Source organism: Erythrolamprus reginae, chromosome 3 (genome assembly GCF_031021105.1).
Source record: "Erythrolamprus reginae isolate rEryReg1 chromosome 3, rEryReg1.hap1, whole genome shotgun sequence".
Taxonomy (NCBI): domain Eukaryota; kingdom Metazoa; phylum Chordata; class Lepidosauria; order Squamata; family Dipsadidae; genus Erythrolamprus; species Erythrolamprus reginae.
The window spans coordinates 101,084,127-101,110,524 of NC_091952.1; the positions used below are offsets into that span (position 1 = coordinate 101,084,127).

At 38.1% G+C, this 26,398-nt stretch overlaps 1 pseudogene; it reads right to left on the reverse strand.

The window, feature by feature from the left end:
• Positions 1-12,396: 12,396 nt before the first annotated feature.
• On the reverse strand, positions 12,397-24,730 carry LOC139165354 (mucolipin-3-like; annotated as a pseudogene).
• Between the last annotated feature and the right edge of the window lie 1,668 nt (positions 24,731-26,398).

A 26,398-nucleotide genomic window follows, 5' to 3' on the forward strand; every position in this document is an offset into this window, starting at 1 on the left:
GGAAAAAATTGAAATTTGTGAAGACTTTGAAGAAAAGTTGAGGTGAGAAAATTTTAGATAGCAACCCTGACTTTCTCATCGTTTCTTCAATATTTCAATTAGTTTTAATTTTAAACAAGTTTTACAATTTGAGTAAAAAAACCTAAGGGGGCTAACTTCACTCTGCTCTTGATATTTTACAGGAAAATTACTTCAGAGAAAGAAGACGAGATTCAAAAAATTATAAAAGAAAATGAAAGTCTCAGCACAAAAATTAAAAAAGATGCCATCAAGAAAGTAGAGCTCCTCCAAGAAATTAATGAGTTGAAAGAAGAACTGGATAGGTGAGAAATGTTTATTTTTATTTTATTTATTTTATTTATTGGATTTATATGCCGCCCCTCTCTAAGGACTCGGGGTGGCTTACAACATATAAAAACATATACAATACAAATACAATAGCAAATCCAATTAAGTTAAAACTATAGAGACAATCTAAAAACCTCAATTATATTAAAAATCAGTCATACCCATTCAAACAACAGCCATACAAACATTTGGTCGGCCAGGGGGACTGAGATCTAACTGCCCCAAGCCTGGTGGCATAAATGAAGGGGGGGCAGAGCGAATCTCCAGGGGGAGCTGATTCAGAAGCCCCCACATAAAAGGTCTTCACCTACGCACCACCAAACGACATTGTATAGTTGATGGGACCTGGAGAAGGCCAACTCTGTGGGACCTCACCAATTGCTGGGATTGATGCGGCAGAAGGCGGTCCCACAAGTACCGCCAAGTACCGATGCCATGTTTGGCTTTATAGGTCATTACCAACACTAATTGTGTCCAGAAAACAATCAGCAACCAATGCAATCCACGTAGTGTTGGAGAAAGAGGGGCATGTCTAGGAATGCCCATGACCGTTTGCACGGCTGCATTTTGCACAATTTTAATTTTCCAAACACTCTTCAAAGTTAGCCCCATGTAGAGAGCATTGCAGTAGTTGAATCTCAAGGTGATAAAGGCATGAGCGACTGTGAGTAGAGACTCATGGTCCAAGTAAGGCCGCAACTGGTGCACCAGGCAAACATGCCCGTTGCCACAGCTGAAAGAAGATGGTTTCTTCCCCCCCAGAGTAATGGACCAGCAGATGAAAGTATCCTCTGAAAGCCCTCTGGGTCCATCAGGCGCCTGGGAAGGAATCACCTAATCAGTTCCATCTCCCTGCAGAGGAGGATTGAAGCCTTGAAATCAAGCCGTAGCAGAAAATGACAAAGGCAAAATATTTAAGACCCTTAATTTCAGATCATTGCTCAACTGCTCTGTGGGGAATACCATGTCAGGAGCATGCCCCCCTCATGAGTTGCACCCTAAATTACTTCGGTCAGGTCCATGGTTGCCATGGTGGCCATAAACTCCTGCACCAATCCAGAGGATTCTCCGAGCAACAGGTTAATGTCCACCAAGACAATAAGCTTGGGGAACTCCACTGCCAGCCCAGCTACCTCCTCGAGTAGCACAGGCAGGGCTGTTGACACGCAGCTGGGAGGCAGGTACATGAGCAACAAGCCCACCTGAACCCCTAGGTTCAACTTCACAAAGAGGGACTCACAACCCGTAATCTCAGGCCAGCAAGCCTGCGTAGGCTGAAGGTCTTTTTCGCTATAATAGCCACTCATCCCACCTTTCCTGGGGTCGTGGCTGGCGCCACACCTGCAACCCAACTGAGCACATTTCAGAGAGATGGACTCCTCCTTCTGGGCCCAGCCAGATCTCAGTAACACATGCCAGGTCAGCCTCCTCATCTAGGAGTAAATCCTGGATGAGGGGAGCTTTATTTACAACTGACCTGGCATTGAATATCAACAGCCTGAGCATATGGTTCGAGATTTGCTTGTCGCCAGTACCCCGAGCTAAACTCATGGGGCCGGAACAAGGGATTGCTTTCAAGCAGCGAGCTCTTGTTCCCCGAGAGCAGCCTACCCCATGTCTCCCAACATATCTTCCTCTCCCCAGCAAAACCGGGATATTCCGGCCCTGTGCTACCCTAGATATGGGCTCCTCCACTCCTCCCGCCTCTATATTGCAAGAGGGCTAATATCTCTCTGGTCCTTATATTTTGCAGGAAAATGGCAGTAATAGAAAAAATTACCATAGAAAAAGAACAAATGAAAATTGAAATGGAAAAAAACACATTCCAAAAAATTGAAAATATTGATAAAAATGAGGAGCTCTGCCGAGAACATTACAAATTGCAGTGGAGGTGAGAAATTTTTAGATAGCCACTAGAAACTACAGAGGAAAGGCTCGTAAGTCTTCACATAGTTCATAGAACCTGTTGAGTGTGCATGACTGAGACATAGTTCATATCATAAAAAGAGGGGGGAAAGCCCAGTGTGACTAATTGGGTAGTGAGGGGTAGCAAGTGGGCTGCTACGGAAATATATTCCTGACTTATGATCTATTTTGGCTTCTCTAGATTGTTCAGACAAAAGCGCAAAGATCAGATGCTGATTTGAAGAGAGTGAGGGAGCAGAGATATATGTAAGTCTTCACATAGTTCATCAAATCTTTGCACAATCCTATTACGTTCACCCTGTCTGTATGACATTCATAATTTCATAAGGTATTTTTAATGTGTATTTAATAAAAATTGAATAAAAAGGTTGATAATTCAAGTAAAAAAAAACCCTGGGGGCTAATTTCTCTCTGGTCTTCATTATTTGCAGGAACACAATGGAAATTTCAAAACTACAGAATGAAAAAGAAGAATTACAAATAAAAATTAATGAACTTTTTAAAGAAAATAAGAAACTTTGCAAAGAAAAAACTGAAATTTATCAGGAGCTTGAAGAAAACTTGAGGAGATGTTTCCGTTTGCGTCGAGGCTTGTAGACCAGTGATGGGCAACCTTTTGAGCTTATTGTGTCAAAATTCGCCAAAAAAACGAGCATAACTCGGGTGGTGTGTCACCTTGAGAAAAAAAACATAATTTTGTGCTAAAAGTGTCTGGTAACCGATTCCAGGAACTCCAAATTTCCCGTTCATAGTGGCACTCCTCTTGATTCTCCAAGCGGCACCTTTCTACATTCTCAAGCTTTGACCTCAAGTCAACAAACAAGCTTCTCCGAGTCTTATTTTCACTTTGTGGAATAGTCCCCGAACTCTTTTTTTTAAAAAAAATCCTGCAGGAGAGGATGGGGCGCCCTTGTCCCAAAGACTCACTGAAACGGCGAATTCTCACGTGAATTGCAGGTTATTTCCAGAAGCCTGAGACAGATATCCTTGCAAAGGTTTGACAGAAAAAGCAAGCAAAGAGCAAACTTCAAAAGAAGAGAAAAGACGGGAGGGAAGGAGGAGACGAAAGGAGGAAGGGAGGGAGCAGAGGGGAGAAGGAAGGAAGGAAGGAGAGAGAGAGAAAGAATGGTAAGAAGGAAGGAAGACAGAAAGAAAGAGGGAGAGAGAAAGAGGGAGAAAAAGAAAGGAAAGAAAGAAAGAAAGAAAGAAAAATCCTGGATGAGGGGAGCTTTATTTACAACCGACCTGGCATTGAGTATCAACCGCCTGAGTCTAGGGTCTGAGATTCGCTTGTCGCCCGTACCCCGGGCTAAGCTCATGGGGCCGGAACAAGGGATCGCTTTCAAGCAGCGAGCTCTTGTTCCCCGAGAGCAGCCTACCCCATGTCTCCCATCATATCTCCTCTCTCTAGCAAAACCGGGATATTCCGGCCCTGTGCCACCCTAAATATGGGCTCCTCCACTCCTCCCGCCTCTATATTGCAAGAGGGCTAATATCTCTCTGGTCCTTATATTTTAGAGGAAAATGGCAGTAATGGAAAAAATTACAATTGAAAAAGAACAAATGAAAATTGAAATGGAAAAAATCACATTCCAAAAAATTGATAAAATTGATAAAAATGAGGAGCTCTGCCGAGACTATTATGAATTGAAATGGAGGTGAGAAATTTTTAGATAGCCACCATAAACTTCCTGGTCCAGAATTTTGTATTAGGTTCTCCTTAACTGAGAAAATTCAGAAAAATCTCACATTCTCCTTATTTTAGAAAAAAAAAGAATTATAGCTCATTATAATTTTACATCTATAAATCTAGTAGATAGCCTCATTCAACTCCCACTGCCCAACTATAGATATATACTTTAGGAATGAGAATTTCCGGACATCAAAGCAGTTCCCATTATTTTTAACTAAGAATACTTCGTTGTTGGTCCAGTTCATAGCTAACCTTCTGCTTTTTTTCAGAGAGGAACTACAGAGGAAAGGCTCTTGCCCATTAAGGAATGAAAAAACTGAAGAAAAAAGAAAGCCACATCAGCTCAATAAAAAATGGCTGAAAATTTCAGTGGATGAACTTAAAACAAAAAACCTTAAGAAATCCATTTCAAATATGCTGAACTGGCTTGAAAAGAAGAAGAGAGGATTCGTGTAAGCTGTCAGGGTACACCCTGCCCCAATGGCTTAATGAATGCCTAACCAACCTGCCGAAGGAATGCGCCGAGGATGTGAAAGGTTGGTTAGGCATATCACTAAGTAATGTCCAAGAAGAAGGGCCAGAAACATGTGATTTAGATGTGCGGGAATGGCTTGAAGCATTAATTATAGGCATTCAACCTCTACAAAAGTCCAAGTCAGAGTTTCAAAGAAGCCGAAAAAAGAGATGGCTTGAAATATCATCAAAAAACCCCAAGGAGCAATGTCCTGAAGAATCTGTGAATATATCAGAATGACTTCAAGAATCCTTAGAAAGCCTCCCACTACCTGGAGAACCTACCATGTTTCCCTGAAAACAAGACCTCGCCCTAAAATTTGACTAGCAGTAATTGTGTAGAGCTGTGGAGTTTCCTGTTTCACTCAGAGATCCTGTGGAGGACTGTGATTTTTGAATTTGTGCCACCCTAGATACGGGCTCCTCCACTCCTCCCGCCTCTACATTGCAAGAGGGCTAATATCTCTCTGGTCCTTATATTTTACAGGAAAACGTCAGTAATGGAAAAATTAACAAGAGAAAAAGAAGAAATGAAAATGGAGAAAATCACGTTCCAAAAAATGGATAAAATGGATACAAATGAGGAGCTCTGCCGAGACTATTATGAATTGAAATGGAGGTGAGAAATTTTTAGATAGCCACCATAAACTTCCTGGTCCAGAATTTTGTATTAGGTTCTCCTTAACTTAGAAAATTCAGAAAAATCTCACATTCTCCTTATTTTAGAAAAAAAAAGAATTATAGCTCATTATAATTTTACATCTATAAATCTAGTAGATAGCCTCATTCAACTCCCACTGCCCAACTATAGATATATACTTTAGGAATGAGAATTTCCTGACATCAAAGCAGTTCCCATTATTTTTAATTAAGAATACTTTGTTGTTGGTCCAGTTCATAGCTAACCTTCTGTTTTTTTTCAGAGAGGAACTACAGAGGAAAGGCTCTTGCCCATTAAGGAATGGAAAAACTGAAGAAAAAAGAAAGCCACATCAGCTCAATAAAAAATGGCTGAAAATGTTAGTGGATGAACTTAAAACAAAAAACCTTAAGGAATCCATTTTAAATATGCTGAACTGGCTTTAAAAAAAAAGAAGAGAGGATTCGTGTAAGCTGTCAGGGTACACCCTGCCCCAATGGCTTAATGAATGCCTAACCAACCTGCCGAAGGAATGTGCCGAGGATGTGAAAGGTTGGTTAGGCATATCACTAAGTAATGTCCAAAAAGAAGGGCCAGAAACATGTGATTTAGATGTGCGGGGATGGCTTGAAGCATCAATTATAGGCATTCAACATCTTCAAAAGTCCAAGTCAGAGTTTCAAAGAAGCCGAAAAAAGAGATGGCTTGAAATATCATCAAAAAACCCCAAGGAGCAATGTCCTGAAGAATCTGTGAATATATCAGAATGACTTCAAGAATCCTTAGAAAGCCTCCCACTACCTGGAGAACCTACCATGTTTCCCTGAAAACAAGACTTCGCCCTAAAATTTGACTAGTAGTAATTGTGTAGAGCTGTGGAGTTTCCTGTTTCACTCAGAGATCCCGTGGAGGACTGTGATTTTTGAATTTGGACTTTGAATTTTGGATCTTAGACCTTGGATTTTTGGATTTAGGCCATAGGACATTGACTGGTGACTTAGGATTTCAACTGGAGATTTGGTCTGGTCAGTTCTTTTTTCTCTTACTGGATTAAAATTCTGAAATTTTATTTATTGGTGGATTTAGATGAAACCCTGTGCATAACTCTATCCGGTTCTACCACCACCACTCCCCCCCCCAAAAAGAAAAGATAGAACAGATTTACTTTTTGAAAGGTAGAATTTGTCTTACTTAACTAGAATCTCTATCCTTCCTCCAAGACTTGCTTAAAACTCAAACTCCTAAACTAATTAAATTGTGTTTGATCATTTCCCCTTCTTCCTCGTAACAATCGGATATATTGAATGATAAAAAGACTAAAGCACTAGAAATGGTGTGTATATTTATAGTAATTTAAAGACTATAATTTAAACTACTAATTATTAAATTAAATTACTAAAAGAAAATGGCTTCTAGAACATTTACCCAAAACAAAGGAACAAAAAACCAAACTCTCTTACTGACGACTCAGACAAGACAAAGATTTCTTGAAAGTACGTTAACAGAAGAGAAAATATCACCTCAAAAACTTGAAGTTACTCTAAATACACTACAAGAAACTCTACTAAAAATGCAAGACAATATTACAAAAAGCAATGACGGAGTGAGAGAAGAAATTAGTCAACTGAAGCACAACATGGGAAGAATGGACGAGAAGATTGGAGTAATGAAAACTCCTTTAACAAGAAACCAACAAGAGATAGAAGCGGTGAAGAAGAAAACAGCAGAAATTGAAAGGAAAACGGAAAGAACTGAAGACAGATTGGAAGTTGTCAACCATAACTTAGAAGAGGCCATTCTTCATCTCAAACTCGAAAAATCACCTTTCTTTTTACGAATACAAAACATAGATGAATTTAGAGACGAGAACCTCCCTGACCTGATTGCTGAAATTTTAGGTCTTGTACTTGACAAATCAAAAGAGGAAATGAGTAAGGAGATTGACAAAGTTTATAGAATTAGTATAAGCCGCCCCGAGTCTACGGAAAGGGGCGACATACAAATCTAATAAATGAATGAATGAATGAATGAATGAATGAATGAATAAGTTATGCGACAAGCTTCAAATACCCAAGAGAGATCCATGTCAGACTCTTAAAAAGAAAGCTACGAGATGAAATCTTAAATACTGTCAGAGTAGAATCACTGAGATATAAAGGAAAAGAGATTTTGATCCTGAAACAAATTCCCCTCAGAGTAAGAGAGAAGAGGCGCAGGTTCCAATTCTTGTCAACACAATTGAACAGAAATAATATCCCTTTCAGATAGTTAGTCCCGGAGGGAATGTTCATTACTTGGAAGGAGAAAAAATACAAAATCGATTCTATAGACAAGGCACAAGAGCTCCATGAGATTATTCTGATGAAAAATGAAGATTTCAATAGAGAAGAAAGTGGAAGCCGTAACTTGGAAGAAGTAGCAATAGGATTGAGAACAGGGGAGGGGGAGGTTATGGAACCTGGAAAACCAGTAAGACAGGAAAGTGAAGGAGCCAGGGCCACAGCTCCAGTGGAAACAAGGTCTAAAACCATCATTAAATCAAATAACCAATAGGCAGGCTACAGGGGGTGAAACAAAAATGTTGTCTGTTAATGTCAATGGATTGAATTCTTTAATTAAGAGAAAATGTGTTTTCTTAGAATTGGGTAAACTAAATTCAAGTATTACCGTATATACACGAGTATAAGCTGAGTTTTTCAGCCCCCAAAATTGGCTGAAAAACACAACCTCGGCTTATACTCGGGTCATTGACAAAGTCACCACAAGAGGGCGCCATTGCTTGAGCAAGAGCGAGGAGGCACCAGCTTTTTTCCCCTCTCGCACGCCGTAGGAGCTGTGGGAGGGGTGGGGCTGGTGTCTCCTCTCCCTGGCTCAAGCAAAGGAGGCAGCCATTTGCTCCAAACGGGAGGGGGGAAAAGCAATGGGAAGCTGGTGAGGTCGTGCGTGCGTGTGTGTGTGTGTGCATGCCCCCTCCCTGCATTGCCCTTAGTTGGATTAAAAAGGCCCCCTGCTGTAAGATTCTTCCCCCCCTCCTTTGTAAGGATTTAAACTGTTTAAAAAATGGTATTTTGTGGTAGTTGATGTCCTTGCTTGGATAGGAACTAATAAGGCAAGAGCTAGACAGGAATTCCTAAAGTGTGTTTGTGGATCTTTAAAAGTTGCCTTTTATAAAGTGGGTTTGAGAGCAAGTTTCAATTAACAAGTATGAGGGGAAGCATTTTACATATTTTAAAAATGAGTTTGATTCTTAATAGGACCTGCATATTTAGGATACAAAACCACAAGAGCTGTCTGTGTTGTGCAAGTTTTGCTTGTCTCACTAGTCTGTCTGTCTGTCTGTCTATCTATCTATCTATCATCTACCTACCTACCTACCTACCTACCTACCTATCTGGTTTTCTATGCTGATAACCTCACAGCAGCTAATGCTGAAGCTCTGTTTGGATATACAGATTTATTTATTTATTTATTTATTCATTCATTCATTCATTCATTCATTTATCTATTTAATTAACTGGATCTGTATGCCGGCCCTCTCCAAGGACTCAGGGTGGCTCACAGCATATATAAAAACAGAACAATAATGTAAATCCAATTAATGATGAGATGATGAGAAGGAATCCTGTTTTAAATTTACAGAGCTAGTTTACTGGTTTTCTTTAAAATAAATATTCTAAAACATGTAATCTTCTGATGTTTCAATTAATGTAATTTTATTGGTTTCCATTTTTATAAGTTACCATTAGCCACTGCATTTTCTAACCTCGGCTTATACTCGGGTCAATAAGTTTTCCCAGGTTTTTTGTGGCAAAACTGGTGCCTCGGCTTATACTCGGGTCGGCTTATACTCGAGTATATATGGTATTTGTAGGCAAGAAACAAAGACTTGGAATGTTCAAAATTAGGGAAAATGTTCTGTGCCTTGGCACGGGTAAGCAAAAAAGGTATTGTGATATATGTCAAAGAATATTTAAATCCTAGCATAATTGATAAAGATGTTGAGGGAAGAGTATTGATGGTGGAAATTTGTACAGATAAGATCAGACAATCAATTGGCATTACTTTTTATTGATGTGCAAAAAACCTTCGATAATGTAAACCGAAATTTTCTAATGACATTAATTAAAATGATGCATTTTGGAGATAAATTTAATAATTTGATGGAAACTATATATTCAGGCCAAACAGCTAATATAATAATAAATGGAGATAAGACATAATTAATATTGAAAAAGGAGTTAGACAAGGTTGTCCAATCTCTCCACTACTATATATTTTGTACATTGAAATCTTATTGAACTTTGTGACAACAAATCTAGATATTAGAGGTTTGAAAATTAAGGATCAACATTATAAGACACAAGCCTTTGCCGACGACCTAATCTATATTATACCATTAAATTCAGGATTGGAATTGTTAAGGGAAATGGAAAAATTTGGAAAAGTAGCGAGGCTCAAAATCAACAAGGATAAAACAAAGATGTTAACTAAAAACTTGTCCAAGAAACATATAGAGGAATTAGAGGAAAGAATAGGAATTAAATCAGTTAAAAAAGTTAAGTATCTGGAGATTTGGCTTCCAGCCAAATGTACTTTGATAAAAAAAGACAACTACCCAAAATTTTTAAAGGATATCCAGAAAGATTCAACGAAATGGTCTAAATTACAAATATCTCTGTTAGGGATCTCAGTAATTAAGATGAATGTACTTCCAAAGTTACTTTATCTATCTTCCTTGGTGACTTCAACCCACCTCACATTTCCCAGGGGGAAAAAAACAAGGAATATAAAATCTTACTGGAGAAGATTTGTCCAATGTCAGCTAAGTTATGGCAGGCGCTGCACTCTTTTGGACTATTTTCAATGGATCTTCACTGTTGATCGTTTTGTTTGCTTGGAATCAAATCAGCTGTATGTATAAATTGATATAGAGAAACATGTGTATCTGGCATTGAAAAGCCAAATTGAAAGCTGGACATTTTGAAAGTGAAAAGGAATGAACCAAAATCAGGATTGCTTCCCTGACTGCAACATTGCTAGCATAACAGTACAGCCTTTGTGGAAGGGAAGTGCTGCCTTATGAGGAGAGTTCTCAGACTTCCATGGCCATCTCACAGTTATAAGCCATGACCCTGGAATTTGGGTGCCAAACTTTAATTAAAAAGTTGAAATTGGATTTCAATTGGATTTCAATTGAAAGGCCATGAAATTGCCCTTTCAGCTCTGAGCTTTGCAGTTGAAGTCCAATTTCAACTTTTTAATTAAAGTTTGGCAGCCAAATTCCAGGGTCATGGCAAGACCAGACCACGGCTTATCCAGGGCCTCAGAGTATCTCTGTTGCTTGAACTGGAGTTCCCAGCAACTATAGAATGATCTTTGGACTTGATATGTCCTCCATTTAATTTGCCTCCTACAGGTACTTAATAAAGCTTGAAATCTCATTATGAACTGGTGTGTTTGTTTGGTTTTGATTCTCAAAAAGCCATTTATTTGGCAGCTGGCCATTGCCTGACACTTGCACACACACACACACACACACACACACCACAGAAACATATCAGATTTATTTACTTTGAATAACAAGGTAAATTTACAAGTCTTCAGAGAGGGGTGGCATACAAATCTACTAAATAATAATAATAATAATAATTATTATTATTATTATTATTATTATTATTATTATTATTATTATTTTTATTATTACAAACAAACCAAGGAGCCACCCACACACATTTAATGTTCAGAAGCAATTGTGCCAAGAGAACAAGATCACTGGTAAACCAGGCTGTCACCAGAAATCCATTGTATCCGTAAGGTACCTGGGATGGACCACCAAAATGGATCTGGCCTTGCATAGGCAGTCCAAAGCAGGCTGCAGCACTACCAAACCATCAAGCCACACCGTGCCAAGGATAGGAAGCTTTGCTTGCTTTCCTACGCAGTAACCTCCCCGGCTGAGCAAAGATGCTGGAGAGGAGCACAAGCCCCTTGCCACTTTGTCTGAAAGGGAAGAAGCCAGGCTCTGCTCACCCCTCCTGAAATGGAGCACATCATCTCCATGCCAGGAGAAGCCTTCCTCCCAAGTCATTTTTCTAGAAAGCAGAATTCTGGGCTGGCTCCTGGTTCTACAGCCATGACAGCTAGTATTTGGGCACCAGCAAAGAAAGCCTTCCGTTCCTTTCATTCTAGGTTAAGCTGAAAGAAAAGAGCCCACAAGGGACCACATAATGCTATACTACATTTGCCAAATGACCTCACCTAATGGTCTCATCTCCTTTTAGTATTAAAAGGAACAGGAACAAACCCTGATCACTCAGACCATGCTATTCATGTGTTCACACAGTGCTTGGAAGCTTTGAATTTTGGATGAGAATTTTGTGGGCGTGGCTTAATTTGTAGAAGTTGCTTGTCGGTCATATAACTGGGTGGGAGCGGCTTTGTGGTCATGTGACTGGGGTGGGGTGGCTGGGTGGTCACGTGACTGAGTCAGGGTGGCCAACTTGACATCACTAACATCAAGGGTTAGTTAGGGTTAGGGTGTCTGACCTCTCCTCACCTCAATGAGATACAATTTCCCTATCTATTTACTATTACTGAGCATGCAAACTATGTTATTTAATCCTATGTATATATGCCATATGTAGACTTACATATTACATACAGGCACACAAAAATATACATTATCTACTATGTGTACTGTATGTGCATGTACACGCACACACACACACCTCTTCTGAAACTATACATTTTCAATCTCACTTATTGCATTTGGAAAAAACATACCCAGAGTTCACGCTCTGCCACACATTTAACTCTGACTTCTGTACATTAAAACATTCCACATGCCTTCAGATTTACTTCCCTAGTTTGCACATCACTATTAGAGCCAGGAGATGTCATGGATTGAATAAAATGTGGTGAAACTCACTTAACAACGCTCAATTGGGCTCAATTGTGGTCATAAGTTAAGGACTATCTCTGCCTTCCTCTGCATGGCAGCCTTGTCCTAGTAAACTCCTTCTTCTTTCTGGCAATTGTTCTCTCTGTTAGAGGCACCAAAATAATCCAGACAGTGTAAGCTTTCCTGCTGCAGCAGGGGGTTGGACTAGATGACCTCCTAGATGTCTTCCAGCCCTAAATTGCTGTGTTGTTTCAAAGTGTCTTCTGAAACGATGTCTAGAACCACAGTTTGTGGTGCTTCCTTCCTCTTCTCTCTCTCTCTGTTTTCTTCCTTTTCCCCCTCCTCTTTCTTTCTTTCTTTCTTTCTTTCTTCCTCTATTTCTTTTTTCTCTTTTTTGTCTCTCTTTCCCTTCATTCCTTTCTTTCCTCTTTGATGATTTCTTACTGAATCTGTGATGATTGTCCAGCTCCAGAATCTCCAACTACTTTCAGCAATTTTTGCCAATGTTTTTATTAAGACCTAAAGAAGGGAAAAAGGTACAGAGATGTTATCCAGCTGCTCAAAAATATAATAAAGAAATCAAAATGGTCCCATTTTATAAATCAAACAAGATCTATTGATCTAAAGAAAATAATTTTAATAAAAATAAGTCACCCTGAATAAGAAGTGCAAGGTTAGAAACCGTACTGTTAAAAAACCCCAAAGAATTAGTGGGGATAATCACAATTGCTCACTTTACAAAAGTATAACTGACACCAAAGTTATTTTATGCACCATTATTTTAAAGGTTCACTGGTATCTTTATTCCTCAAACCTCAGAAAGTTTAAAATAAATCAGTAATTGCTTTCACTTTTAACCATTTGCAATTCTGAAAAATTGGTATCTATCTATCTATCTATCTATCTATCTATCTATCTATCTATCTATCTATCTATCTATGACATTGGGGGATCATGGGAATCCAGAGCAGCTTTCAAAACAGTGTAGGGTCACTAGGCTAATGAGAAAGTACCTACAGTTTCACTAGATTCAAGACTGATGTTCTGTTAACCTGCTTTCTATTCTCACAGCAGTCAACTTAATTAAATATTGAAGAAACAAAACTGTCAGATGATGCATCTGTCACCCAGGCCTTTAGTCACCAACCTTTTACAACAACAGAAAATATTTATAGGACTCTCCTCTTCTAATCTGTATCTTCCAGAGTTTGGCAGGTCTTTGCACTGGGCTATGAATGAATGAAGTTCTGTCTCTGGAAAGCCTTCACGCTGGTAATGCTAAAAAAAAAAAAAGTTGTTATGTAGTACAACTCCAGTGGATATTATATGGCTATGAAAAACACAATTTTTAAAGAGGGGTGAGGAAAAATAGGAAAGGTCAGGTTTCTCTTGGTGAGTTAGAAGCCATTAAATGAGTAGAAAAGTGAGGTTCTTGAACCCTATTTCTCATCCACCTTCCCCCAAGTTTCCACATGAGATTGGGAAATTAGGGTGGACTTGTAATCTGCATTTTATTGGTCTTGAAACCCTGGTAGAAATGACAGGGGAACACAACTTTGAGACTCAGGATTCCAGGCAGACTCTAGTAGCCTTGGAGGAAATATTCAGATGTCTTCCAAATGATGCTGCCAAATTATACATTTTCATATGAGAGAAGAGGAAAATTCTGAAATCAAAGAGCAAAGCCATCTTCTCTGGACCCTTGTGATTTACATGGATACATCCATTCAGTTTTATTGCCCAGGAATGGTAAGAAAGTGATGTGGTTCTGCCCTCTTCCAGGATGGGTTTTCAACCTCCCACAGCACTAGATTTTTTTCAACTTCCGATATGAAAGCTAACCAGAGCCAAATCTGCTTTGTCAAATCGTACGTTAGCTACCTGAGGATGCGGACGGCTGTTAAGGCAGTAATAAAATAATAGAGAGGGAGCAAGGCCTTTGAAATATGGTGCTGGAAAAGACTTCTGCGAGTCCCTTGGACTGAAAGGGGATTAAATCGGTCAGTCCTAGATATCAACCCTGACTGCCCTTTAAAAGGCCAGATGCTGCAGATAAAACTCAAATACTTTAGCCACCTAATGAGAAGGAAGGACTCACTGGAGAAGAACCTAATGCTGGGAGAGATTGAGGGCAAAGGAATAAGGGGATGATAGAGAATGAGGTGGCTGGATGGAGTCACTGAAGCAGACAGCGTGAGATTTAATGGACTTCAGGGGATGGTAGAGGACAGGAAGGCCTGGAGGAATGTTGTCCATGGGGTCACGATGGATTAGACACAACTTTGCATCAAAAACAACAAAAATCATAGGAATTGTGTTGAATTAAATATCCTTGTAATTCAATATAAACATAACATTAACTTAAAATATTGTCTTGCTCCTGGGTTCTTCTCATGTCAGTATTGCAAGAAGAGTGCTTGAGGGCTTTTCATATTTTTTTTGTCTTTAGGGCCTACAGAGGACATTAGGAAGTTGGAGCACCCAAACTATCTTCTGAAGAGATTCCCTCATATTATAGGCAATGGGAAGGGAAAAACAACTGTTATCATAGTACATGTCCTCTTGCCCAAGGGAAATTAAGCATAGTAGTTCAGATTAGAGTTGGAAAATTAAGCAATAGGTTATAGCCTTAAACTTCAGTCTTGGTTGTTCTAAAGAACTTGCTCAGTTCTTTAGAACCAGATAAACCATGCTAACAAAAAAAAATTAAATACAAAAAACTTATCACTCAGCTATGGAATAAATCAAACAGATGGCCTGTGATTTGGATACATTATGCGCAGGCCAAGCCCACCCCAGTTCCGCAAAGGGGGGAAACATCGCAATACATTATATGACGGTAACATGACTCTGTGAGTTTGACATAGACTGAATAAATGATGACACTGCATCATGATGTCATCATGCAAATGGCCCTTTTTTGCTTACTTGCAGTAAATATGAACTTATCAGAGCTCTGTGTCATTTGTATGACGATGTCATGATGTTATGCTGAATTCTTGCAAAGGTGTAGAATATCTCTGTTTGCACAAGAGACTAATGAAATGAACAAAATCATTTGATATTCAGAAAACTATTTCAGAACTTTTGGAAATTCACATTTCAAAAATTAAACGTAACATCCTATAGTGTTGTTTATGTACCTTCACTGTTTCATACGTGTCTGTAATTAAGGCAATGAAGAGACTCAGGACCATGTAGATAAAGAGGCTAATGAAGGAGTAGAGGTAGATCCGGCTGAACAGCCACACCAGGTATCTTTTCTGTTGCATTTTTGCAAAAGTAGCAAACATGTCATCTCCATTTATCAAAGAGAAAAGACATTCAGAAACCATATTCAAGGTATGGAACTAGAAGAGAACAAATATTCAGGAACAAACAGACAAAAGAAAAGAAAATTATTTCCATTTTTTGCTCAAGTTGTTTAAAAAATACTGGTCAAATACAGTAAACTACAAATAAATGTTACATGTTTTACTCAATACCAGCCCATGAAAATCTCTGGATATTACAATATTTTATTAATGTGCATCAGTGCCTCAGATAATGCAGAATATATACCTATACGTGACAACTCCATATTCTGGTGATCATGTATAGTTACATAACTAAAGTGATAAACTGGCCTTTCAGATATCTTGGCAGCGTGCTCATTTTGTTAACATTTGCGCAAGACCCTTCAGATACAAATCTAGATGACAAACATCCAACTCACAGTACCTTAGCATGATATGGGCCCAGCACAATCCAGCCACAGAAACAATAACCCAGATAGATCATAGCCGCACAGGAGCAAAATCGAATGACATCGGGCAATGCTGCACGGAGAGTTAAAATAAGCAGCTGAAAAACAAGGCCCAAGAAAAACCCAGAGATGCTCATTAGACTTTCCAAAGACATTCAGCATTGCCAGGTAATAACAGAAAAGAATACCAAGAGCATGAGTGTTCCAGAAGATCCTTACATTATATTTCTTAAAGAAGCTGAGGTAGCGGATAACTCCAAGCCACACAAGCATGGTGGAAGTTCCTAACAGGATACTGCAGACGTCATAGTTTGTCAGACTCTATATGAAGATTAAGATGATGTTCAATAAATTACACTAACGGAATTTTAGGGGGGTGCCCATAAAAAAAGGACCTTTTATATTCATTTTAACTCTTGGGGATACCATATTTTCTTTTCTTTTGACACTGAGATGGGAGACATAAAGTTCTGCTACGTAGATTAGGAGACCGTTGTTGGGAGGTGAGTAAACCTTATTCCATTAAAAAGAAATGGGCTAAAAATATCAGGGCTGTTTCCTGGTGGACAAAGAGCACAAATGCATTGCACAGCAAATTAATAGACTTTTGATGATATGCACATACTGCTCATTTCTAATTTCTAATGATATTAGCATGGATAGGTAAAATATACAGCTAGAAAAATGCCTTCTCTGGAGCAGCAGTTTTCTCAATGTGACCATTTTCCCCAGTTGAAGACTCAAGTGAACTATAAAAATAACAAAATTCAGGTTGGTCAATAAGATTTCAATTGGGACTTCCAAAACTGGAACACAGGCCATCTAATCAGCATTCAAGTCACTTACCTTAGCTTGTATCTCCATCTTTAATGTAGAACCAACTATGGTAAGAAGGTCACTAACGATGATCATGATATACCATCCATTGACAAATTCAACTAGATCAGAGAAAGATACTTCTTTCTTATAGTGATGTTGGAAAAAGTCACAAATTCCTAGGATACGTGAGAGGGCAAGAAAAGAGAAATTGCTATTGAAAAGCTGCAATTAAATTTATTAAGAGATACTGACAAACATAAGCTTACCCTTTGTAGATAAATTCCTTTAATTACAGATCGTGTGCAGAGAATCAGTGATGCAAGACATGTCAGTATGACAAAACCATCAAAGATCATCATATAATGGGTATTCTTCTGTACTGGGAAAAAAAGATTGATTTACTTGTCTATGCATAATAGTCAACCTGATACACTCATAGAACACATACTCATTTGTTTCTGAGGGGAAATTTTCTTCGTGAAATTGCCTTGAGAGAGTGCTAATAATGGAGAAGAGGCCTCCATCTTACTTAATTTTTCAATACAGGGAGAGGTGGATAATTAAAGGATTCAAAGCCATCAAAAAGAATGAATGCTTCACACTTTTGGTAGTCTAAAGAGGACCCCTCCTCCCTCAAGTTATATAGTTATTTGCACTTGGGGCAAATTTCCCATTGTGGGGAATTCCCTTCTAATATACTGTAAATCAGAAGTGAAATTCAGCAGGTTCTGACAGATTCTGGAGAACCAGTAGTGGAAATTTTGACTAATTAGGAGAACCGGCAAATACCATCTCTGGCTGGCCCCAGAGTGGGGTGGGAATGAAGATTTTGCAGTATCCTTCCTTGCCACGCCCACCAAACCTCACCCACCAAACTGGTAGGGAAAAATTTTGAATTTCGCCAGTAATGTAAATATTAACCATATAGAAAGAGACTTTTTTAAGGACTATAGGTGAAATGATGTAACACACATATTCAAATTGCGTGCTCAGTTGACAAACATACTTTTAAAAATATAGTTACTACAGATCATAGCAAATACTATATTTAACATCATGCATCACTAGGCCTTCAATAAAACCTAATAAGCACTAAATAAGTAATAACAAAAGTATGTTTTTTAAGCTTACTTGATCCAGAAACATGCCAGTCTTTACATTCCTTGATGGCAATATCATTGTCTAGGCTTATTTTAATTCTTCCACTATGAGCTTTGTTATCAAAGAGTATCTGTAGATATTGTGGAGATACAAAAGATGCTATTATTCTTATTTCTAAACACTCGTTAGTTCAGATAGAATCTGAATAGTTTATACCTAATGCTTGGTAATAAAATCAAAATCTATATCTATCTATCTACCTACCTTCCATCCATCCATCTATTTATCTATCTACTATTCTTCTCAAAAAAGCCATAAAGTCTTATAGTTAGCTTGAAGTATAACTTTGAAGCAGTGATGGCATATAAAAAGCATGTTTTGTAGAAAACAGAAAATGCTTGGAGTTAGTTTAGTTCTGTCAGTGTACCATTCTCCCCCAAATCTAAGCAGTTTAAAAATAAGGTGGAGAAATAGAATAAAGGAAGACTATATCTGAATAATCCTCGAACAAAACTTAACAAGAGAACATGACCCAATGTCTTCATCTTTTTAATATTGTTTCAGAAATATTGCTATTCTTATCACTATTTGGGTTTTATTGCACTTTTACATCTGAGGAGTATTCAAGTTGATCGCCAGCCACAGTCAACCAAAAATAAATAGAAACAAATTTTAAAATGTACAATTACAATATAGTTACACGCATAATAAAAGTATTAATATTATTGTTAATATTATTGTCAAAAAGCTAATACTATACAGAATTATGTTTTGAACTTAACTAAAAGAAGAGTAGGTGAGTTACCGCGAGAATTAATGTGAATTGTAGGGGACACACACACACACACACACACACACACACAGAATAGCTGATTTACCAAATGGGTATTTGTAGCTGTGGGCAGGCAAATCTCTGGTAGCAATAGATCATTGGTGCCTGCCTCTTGATTAGCTTCAGCGTTATCATTTCACTTTATTCTCTACTTCTAAGTTGCTAATGTATATACTGCAATAGTCCACTTTAAGAAGAAGCTGACACAATCTAGGCCCATTTCTCCCATCCCAAACCTGCCCTTCAGAAAATGACTAATTACAAGTCTTCATCAGTTCAATTTTTTTTACTTGCTTCCTAGTTTATCTGTACATAAACAACCAAGCTCAGAAAGTTCCAAGGACTCCACCTCCGTACTTACTGTTAGTGTGAAATCATAGCAGTCTGGGAGTTCATGTTGTCGAACGGTCTGGAGATTAATGGCCTTCAGTTTGAACGTGAGTGTCAGAGTTACAAGTCTAGAACAGAGACCGGAGCTTTATTTCACCATTACTAAAAATATTCAAGAATGCCAGCAACTTTTATTTCTCCTCACCTCTGGAAGTCCAAAGTAAAATTGAAAGGAGTCTTCCTCAGTGTCCCATTTTCCAGAGGTAGCATTGGCTCCACATAAAGACACTCTGTGGGAAGACAGATGCTTTATGGCATATAGAAAATACTCAATATTTAATAAGATGAGGAAGACAGAAAATCAGTAATAAGGAAATTGAATCCAATCTGGTCACTAGTAGTCTTATCTAAATAATACGAGATGTAAAATCTTTCTTCATACTTGCAAGAAAAAAGCAGCTATGTTTTTTCATTAATTTAATGCATATATTTACTGAACTTCTGCCTTATGGGAATTCTTATTTGATAAAGAATCCCTGAAAATATCTGCTTGTTAAAAATAAACCCAAAAAGGAAATTTTATACTTGATCCAAAGATCAGTACCCTAATACCCTAATTTCTATGGTTACAGGCCCTTCTACTTATGACTGTAGAATGATGTTTCAATGCAGTTATGAATTACTTCCATCTGAATAAAATGAAGAAACAGTAATTCAGAAAGTTCTTGTACTGTAATTATTTGTATATGTTACACATTGCTTCATGTAATTGCATACATATATCAAGAAAAGACCCTCAATCTTTCAACAGTCCTTTAATATCTTTCATACCCAAGAGGTTTAAGCTAAGATATCCTTACAGAATTCAGCTTTTGGTATTGTTTGGAAATGTTGTGCACATATGTTTACTACATTAGTTCGCTAAGAGATTATTATTTATGTCACTATTTCCAAACTCCAAAAATAAGTCACAATGCTTCTGAATTCTCATAACAGACAATACCAATAATTCTATATGTTCAGTAATCAATATTCATGTTGAACAGTTAAGACTGTCCACTCAAATTTATTCACAAAGTTTCAGAGGCCAGTAGAGTCAGCCAATATATTTCGGTATTTGCCTAAAGCACATAAACATGAATGGCTCAGGCAGGTAAACTAACTGGATTTGTAAGTGCATTGTAAGGTGACATTTTCTTCAATACTTCAGGGCAAAAGTAAGAGCACAAAATAATCCACACAGCAAACATTTATGTCATCCAACAGGTTACTAATGCTTTCTATCACATGTCTACAGTCTGAGGGCACTGCCTCACTTTTCCTAATAGTAAAGTTCACCATGAACCTGAATCACCAATTAGTGTTGGTGATGTTTGCAATGTTGAGTTGGCAAGACACTTTTGTGGATGAGGGACATCAATTGCTTCAATTTTGATTATACTATAGTATCTTCCAAGTAGATGCACCCTTAACTCTGTTCAATAATTACCAGTATGAAGAACCTGCTTCAGATACAATAAAGTCAACACACTGGGCTATGAGTCAGCCATTTTTATCAGCAGGGTATCAGGCCACTTGGAAACTAAACCACGTACACCCTAAAGGTGCTTTTTCAAGAGGCACCTGGACTTTCTGGTTTTTCTTTCAAGATGTTCTGTTTCTCATCCATGAAGCTTCTTCAGCTGAGAGCTGAAGAAGCTTATTGGATGAGAAGCAAAACATCTTCAAAGAAAAACCAGAAAGTCCAGTTACTTCTTGAAAAGCACCTTCAGGACAACCATAACCTGGATGACTGAGAATCTCCATAGATATAAACAATGTACATCCACTGTATATGGAATATATTAGGTCTGACAGAAGCTGACATCATTTGAGTGAAATGGGGCAAGGAATTAAATGAAGCACCACTACTGCAGTTTTCATGACTTAAACAAGACTCTAATGTACAAGTAGTCCTCACTTACTAATCACAGTTACTAAGTGATATAGTCATAAAGTGAAACATCCCATGACAGTTCCACTGCAGTCATTAACCAAATCACCTCAGGTTGTTAAGCAAAATGGCATGTGACTTTTGTGACTTCCTGCCATTTTCCACAATGATTCTGCTTGTTGGAAACAAGCTGAGAAGGTGACAATGGATGTTGCAATAGCTGCAAGTTCAGGGATTGGTCTTAAATATACCTTTTCACTGTTGTCGTAACTCTGAACTGTTACTGAATGAAGCAATTGCTAAGTGAGGACTATCTGCAGTAGTTGAATTTCTTCCTGTACAAATAAAACATCTGAAGTGTCTACCCATTATATTGTAATGATACTGGAAATTACTATGTGTTTGCTTTTAAACACTATGACTTTGCTCAAGTTGTCTTTCTTTCTGACCTCCGCCCACCCCACTCTCATTCTTCTCTCTCACACACAGAAACAATCTATCTGATTTGAGTAGTTCAGTATATCACCAGTTTCAATTTCTGGGTCAATATCAAAAGTGTCATTTCCAGGGCTGATAATTCCTCTCTTGTAGAAGTACTGACATATGGCCATGGGCGTCTTTTCTGATCCTTTCTTTTCGTAGGCGTGATTTCCAACCGAATTAGCAAGCAGCTGTAAGAACTAAGCGACAAGGTACAACCAGTTAATGGAGCTGCCCGATAATTAAAACTGAACTAATTGGAGACGCAAGAGAATGTCTGCGATGGAACATACTGCTTTTCAGATTTATTGATCTCATGAATAGAATTACAAAGACTAAGCTTCAAATAAAACTCGGTGAAATGGATTCAGTCATAGAAAACCTCATTTTTATGGGCCAATTGCCTGTGTTACCTTTATCTCATGAGGTTACTATGGAATTAAAAGGTCTGCATCTCTTGCCTCATTAGAGCCAATGCAAGCTCTATGGTATAGGAAACCAATGTGATTTTCCTTCCATTCATATCTGTTTACATATACTGACTTGGCTTTTTCAAGCTTAGTTTAGGTTCAGTGTACAATATTTTATAAAATACTAGCTGAAAACCCAGCGCTACACGGGTATTTATAGACCTCAAAGCATTTGTCTGACAGGGAGCCATTGAGAAGGGTCTTTTGCCCCCTACTCCCATGCCTATCACCCCTGCCCTCCCCTTCCCATGTGATCTTTCCGCTCTTTCTACAATCTTGGCACTTTGCCCCAAATCCACCAGGGGGCATCATCTGCCTCTAACAAGGAGTCATTGAGAGGGGCCTTTCTTCCCCCTACTCCCATGCCCATCACCCCTGCCCTGTCCCTCCCCCCTCCAACGCACTCCTCTTTCCCACCCTTTCTACAATCATGGCACTTTGGGCCACCTTCTGTCAAGAGAAGGGAATATCAAGTGCTTTCCCATTGGCCCAGTGGAGGGCAAATGTCATGGCTGGCTTTCTAGAGGAAGCTGTGACAGAAGTGAATCATAGACAATGTCCACTCTAGGACGCTGCACTCGCTCTCATTAATGGCCCAGATGTTTCAGAGTTATGCTGGAACACAAACACACACTAAGGGGTACTAGGGTGTCTTACTCCCACAGTATTTGTTTCCAGAGGGTAAATCATCTGTGTACCAAGCTTGTTTAAAATTGCTTGAGTCATTCCAGACTTATGCTGGAACATACAGCCGATAGATAGATAGATAGATAGATAGATGGATGGATGGATGGATGGATGGATGGATGGATGGATGGATGGATGGATAGATAGATAGATAGATAGATAGATAGATAGATAGATAGATAGATAGATAGATAGATAAATAAATAAATATTACCTGGTTTATTGCGAAAGAGATCTGGTCATAGACCTCTGTTTGCGTGTATACTGCATAGGTGTCATCCATGCTGTCCATATAGCCTTTCAGGAATAGATGCTTAAAGGATACCGTGTTTTCTTCTTTAAATGTAACCACCATTTGATTGCTTAAACCAAAAACTACAAGCTGAAAATATCAATAGAAAGGGAATTCTTCAGCTAAAATACTCAAAAAGTCCATTCTGACCACAAGTACATTAAATTTTTTAATTGATGGAGCATTCGTAGCTACCGTATCTTTCAGAGTATAAGACACACTGGAGTATAAGACGCACCTTAGTTTCGGGGGAGTAAAATAGAGGGGGGGAATCTACCTATCAGGTATTCATCTGGTTAGTGTTCTTAGTCAGTTCAGCTCGAACACATTATTTTATCCTCTGGTTAGGGCTGAAAAAGCCTTTTTCAGAGGGGGTAGGAATGAAAGCAAGCCTGCAAAGACTTGGGGCTGGAAAAAACCTTCTTCGGAGGGCATAGGAAGCAGAGAAGATTGTCAGCACCTTGCTAGGGCTGCGGAAAAAAACTTTGAAAAAGTAACATTCAAAGTATAAGTCACACCCAAATGTTCAGCCTCTTTTAGGGAGGAAAAAGATGCCTCTTATCTGTATATTCCGAAAAATACAGTAGTTCTACCACCATTCCCTACTCATTCTCTAGGTAGTTTCATTTTACCCTGAGAGTGTGAAAGGTAAATAAATCAGGAATTGAACATATAGGAAAAAAGAACTGGGTACCATCCCTCTGATTTACAACTTTTATTTTCATTCAGTGGTCAAAGACTCCTCCTATATTTATGTAACTATGTTACACTTATAATTTAGCCCAGTTCAATATCATGACTATTTTATTCTTTTTGATCTTGGATCTGTTTTGCTAATAAAAACATAATATAATATTAGTATAGTTCATATTGGACATTTTCATACTATATTCTGAACACACAGATTTCCTTATAGTTGGTGAACAATGAGCATTTAATTAGTAGAAGGCTGAAGAGTGACATATATAATAATGAAATGAAACTGCAACTATAATCTTGATATTGTTCATTGTCTCCACTTGACTAATAGCCTATTCTGTTTATTACCCCAATCCAGCATCCATCAAATATTTGGACTAAAAGTACTATAATTCCTAAACGAGATAGCTATGTTAGCTGGCACTTATGAAAGTTCTTTTGCAACACAGATGGAGAACATATGATGAAGATACATATATTATTAAATTTGTCAATACTAAATACTTGACAAAAATATTTTCTTCCAAAATATTCAGTGTGTAAGAACACAGGTCATTTCAATACTTACAGATGGTCCTTGATTTACAATCACAATTATGACCAACATTTCTGTTGCTAAGCAAGGCAATTATTACATGAGTTGTACCTGATTTTATTTTTAAAAATGGGGGCGGGCATAGTTTTTAAATGAATCACTGCAGTAATTGATTGAATTATGCAGTTGCTAAATAAACCCAGCTTTCCCTATTGACTTTGCTTGTTGGAAGCCAACTGGGAAGATTGCAAATGCAGGTCACATGTTTCTAGGATGCTGCAACCATCATTAGTATATGCTGGCTGTCAAGCGCCCAAATTCTAATCACACGACCATGCCCTTGTAACTTTAGACAGTTGCTAAACAAATGGTTATAAGTCGAGGACTGCCTGTATTAAGGTCTGAAAGTTTCAAATACCAACCGTACAGATGGTTCTAAAAACACAAGTCTCTAAAGAAGCAGTAAATCAGAGGTTGTCACTCAACTGGTTATAATTTCTTGAATTTATATAGCAGTAGCTAAAAATGTGTAAGTAATAATTGTACTGAAGCTGTGTATCTCACCTGGATAGTGACCATAGCTATTTTCAGAATTTGTATGCCCAGCTTCCACGGTTTCCTTCCTCGGCCCCAGAACTTTTCACAGGGATTCATAAAGAAAAATTTAAGTTTTCTTCTTAACTGATCTTCCAGAAGCTGGCACATTGATGCATGATGTTTTACGCTGTATAAATGTTCATCATCCTGAGTACTGCAGCTGCCTACAAGCACTTGAGGATTTTCCATTGCTGGAACAGAAAAAAACATTAGCAATATTGGAATGATTAACCAAAAATGCTATGCATGTATTTGTGAGCATATCTAAAACTCAAGGTGTGATTGTCTCCTTTAACAATGAGAGTTTCAACTCCAAACTACAAGTATTACAGCACCTTCCATGCCAACTTATAGCTCATCGATGTTATTTCATCAACTAATCACAGCAGTGAAAAAGATATTAACAGTGAAGAAAAATGAGTTCTCCCACAGTTCTCATGTTCCTATCATAGAAAGCACTATTTTTGGAACCAAACATAAGGAGGTTTTTTCCATAAACACATTATTTTGTTTATCAGTTTTCCTGTTAAGATTTTACAGGATATTGTTTCAAGAGTTATTTCTCAAAAAAATCTTCCACATTTCTCCCATCCTCCCCCTCTCTTACGTGCACATTTATCCTTGACTCTTGCTTGATTTCTGCGCCATCATAAAATGGCTGAGAATCACGGCTTCTGAATGGTCTAGAAGTCCAATAATGAATAACTGTGGGTTCTTTAAGACATGTGTATTATATGGAACTCCATTCTATGTCTTACCGTCATACAAATCACCCTTTCAGAGAAAAGTCACAGAACCAATTTTTAAATCCAATTCCTTGAAATGCTGTGAGCTAAGAAACTTTAGCACATTGAGGGAGTTCCATAAACTTCCTGGGCTTTTTAGTATTAGGAACCCTAGAAATTACAATATATTCTGTTTGCTCTTAAGAGTACAAATGTCACAGAATCTGCTTAAACTTCCTTCTAGTTCTAATAACCCTCTAGTTCCACAGAAGGCATGTGAATTATTTAGTTCTGTATTTGCAACATTGGCCTTAATGTATTACAAATTGTTGGTAGAGGACAACAACAATGTTAAAAGCAGGTGTAGCTCCATTCCAAAATAAGTGTGCTCAGAGGCAGGTCTCTCATCTGAAAAATGGAGCTTTCTTCCATTCATGTCTGGGTAGAAAGACAATAGATAGGAAGTAGATCCACTGTGAGAATGAAGACAAGATATTATCAACATCTTCAATACTGAAGATACCAGAAAACCAGGTTAACTAAATTCAAAGAATTTATTATTGAGAATTGTATGATACTCAAGAAATATAATTGCATTACTGGTATTGCTATGAAAAACAAAAGAAGCAATATTTGGGGAACAGATTCCTGTGCATACGAAGGACAAAGAAGCTAATCTATAAAGCAGTAGCTCACTTCCCTTATCTTTCCCTCCTCTTCCCTGGTCCAGGATCTATATTATATGTGGCAGATTCCTCAATTCATCTCTTTCTGTTTCAAAAAGCACCAACGCACAATTGATATATTAAGATAAATGGGAGGAAAATCATTGTTATCTCATTTGACACTGGCATTTAAATGGGACATAATGTTGTGCTCATTTTAAAGCAGTACAAAAATATTTTCATATATAAATTGTTTTGTGGGACCTATCATATTTGTACAAGGTGACTGTCTATTCCACAGGATTATTAATGTCATATCGATCCTGTAATACTGCCAACCCAATAGAGATGCTCATAATCTCACAAGATACAGTAAAACCCATGCAAAAACAAATTATTTATATAAATGTTGCAGTCAACTTATCAAATATAATGCTAAACATTCTCTTTATTGACTTCAATTGCCA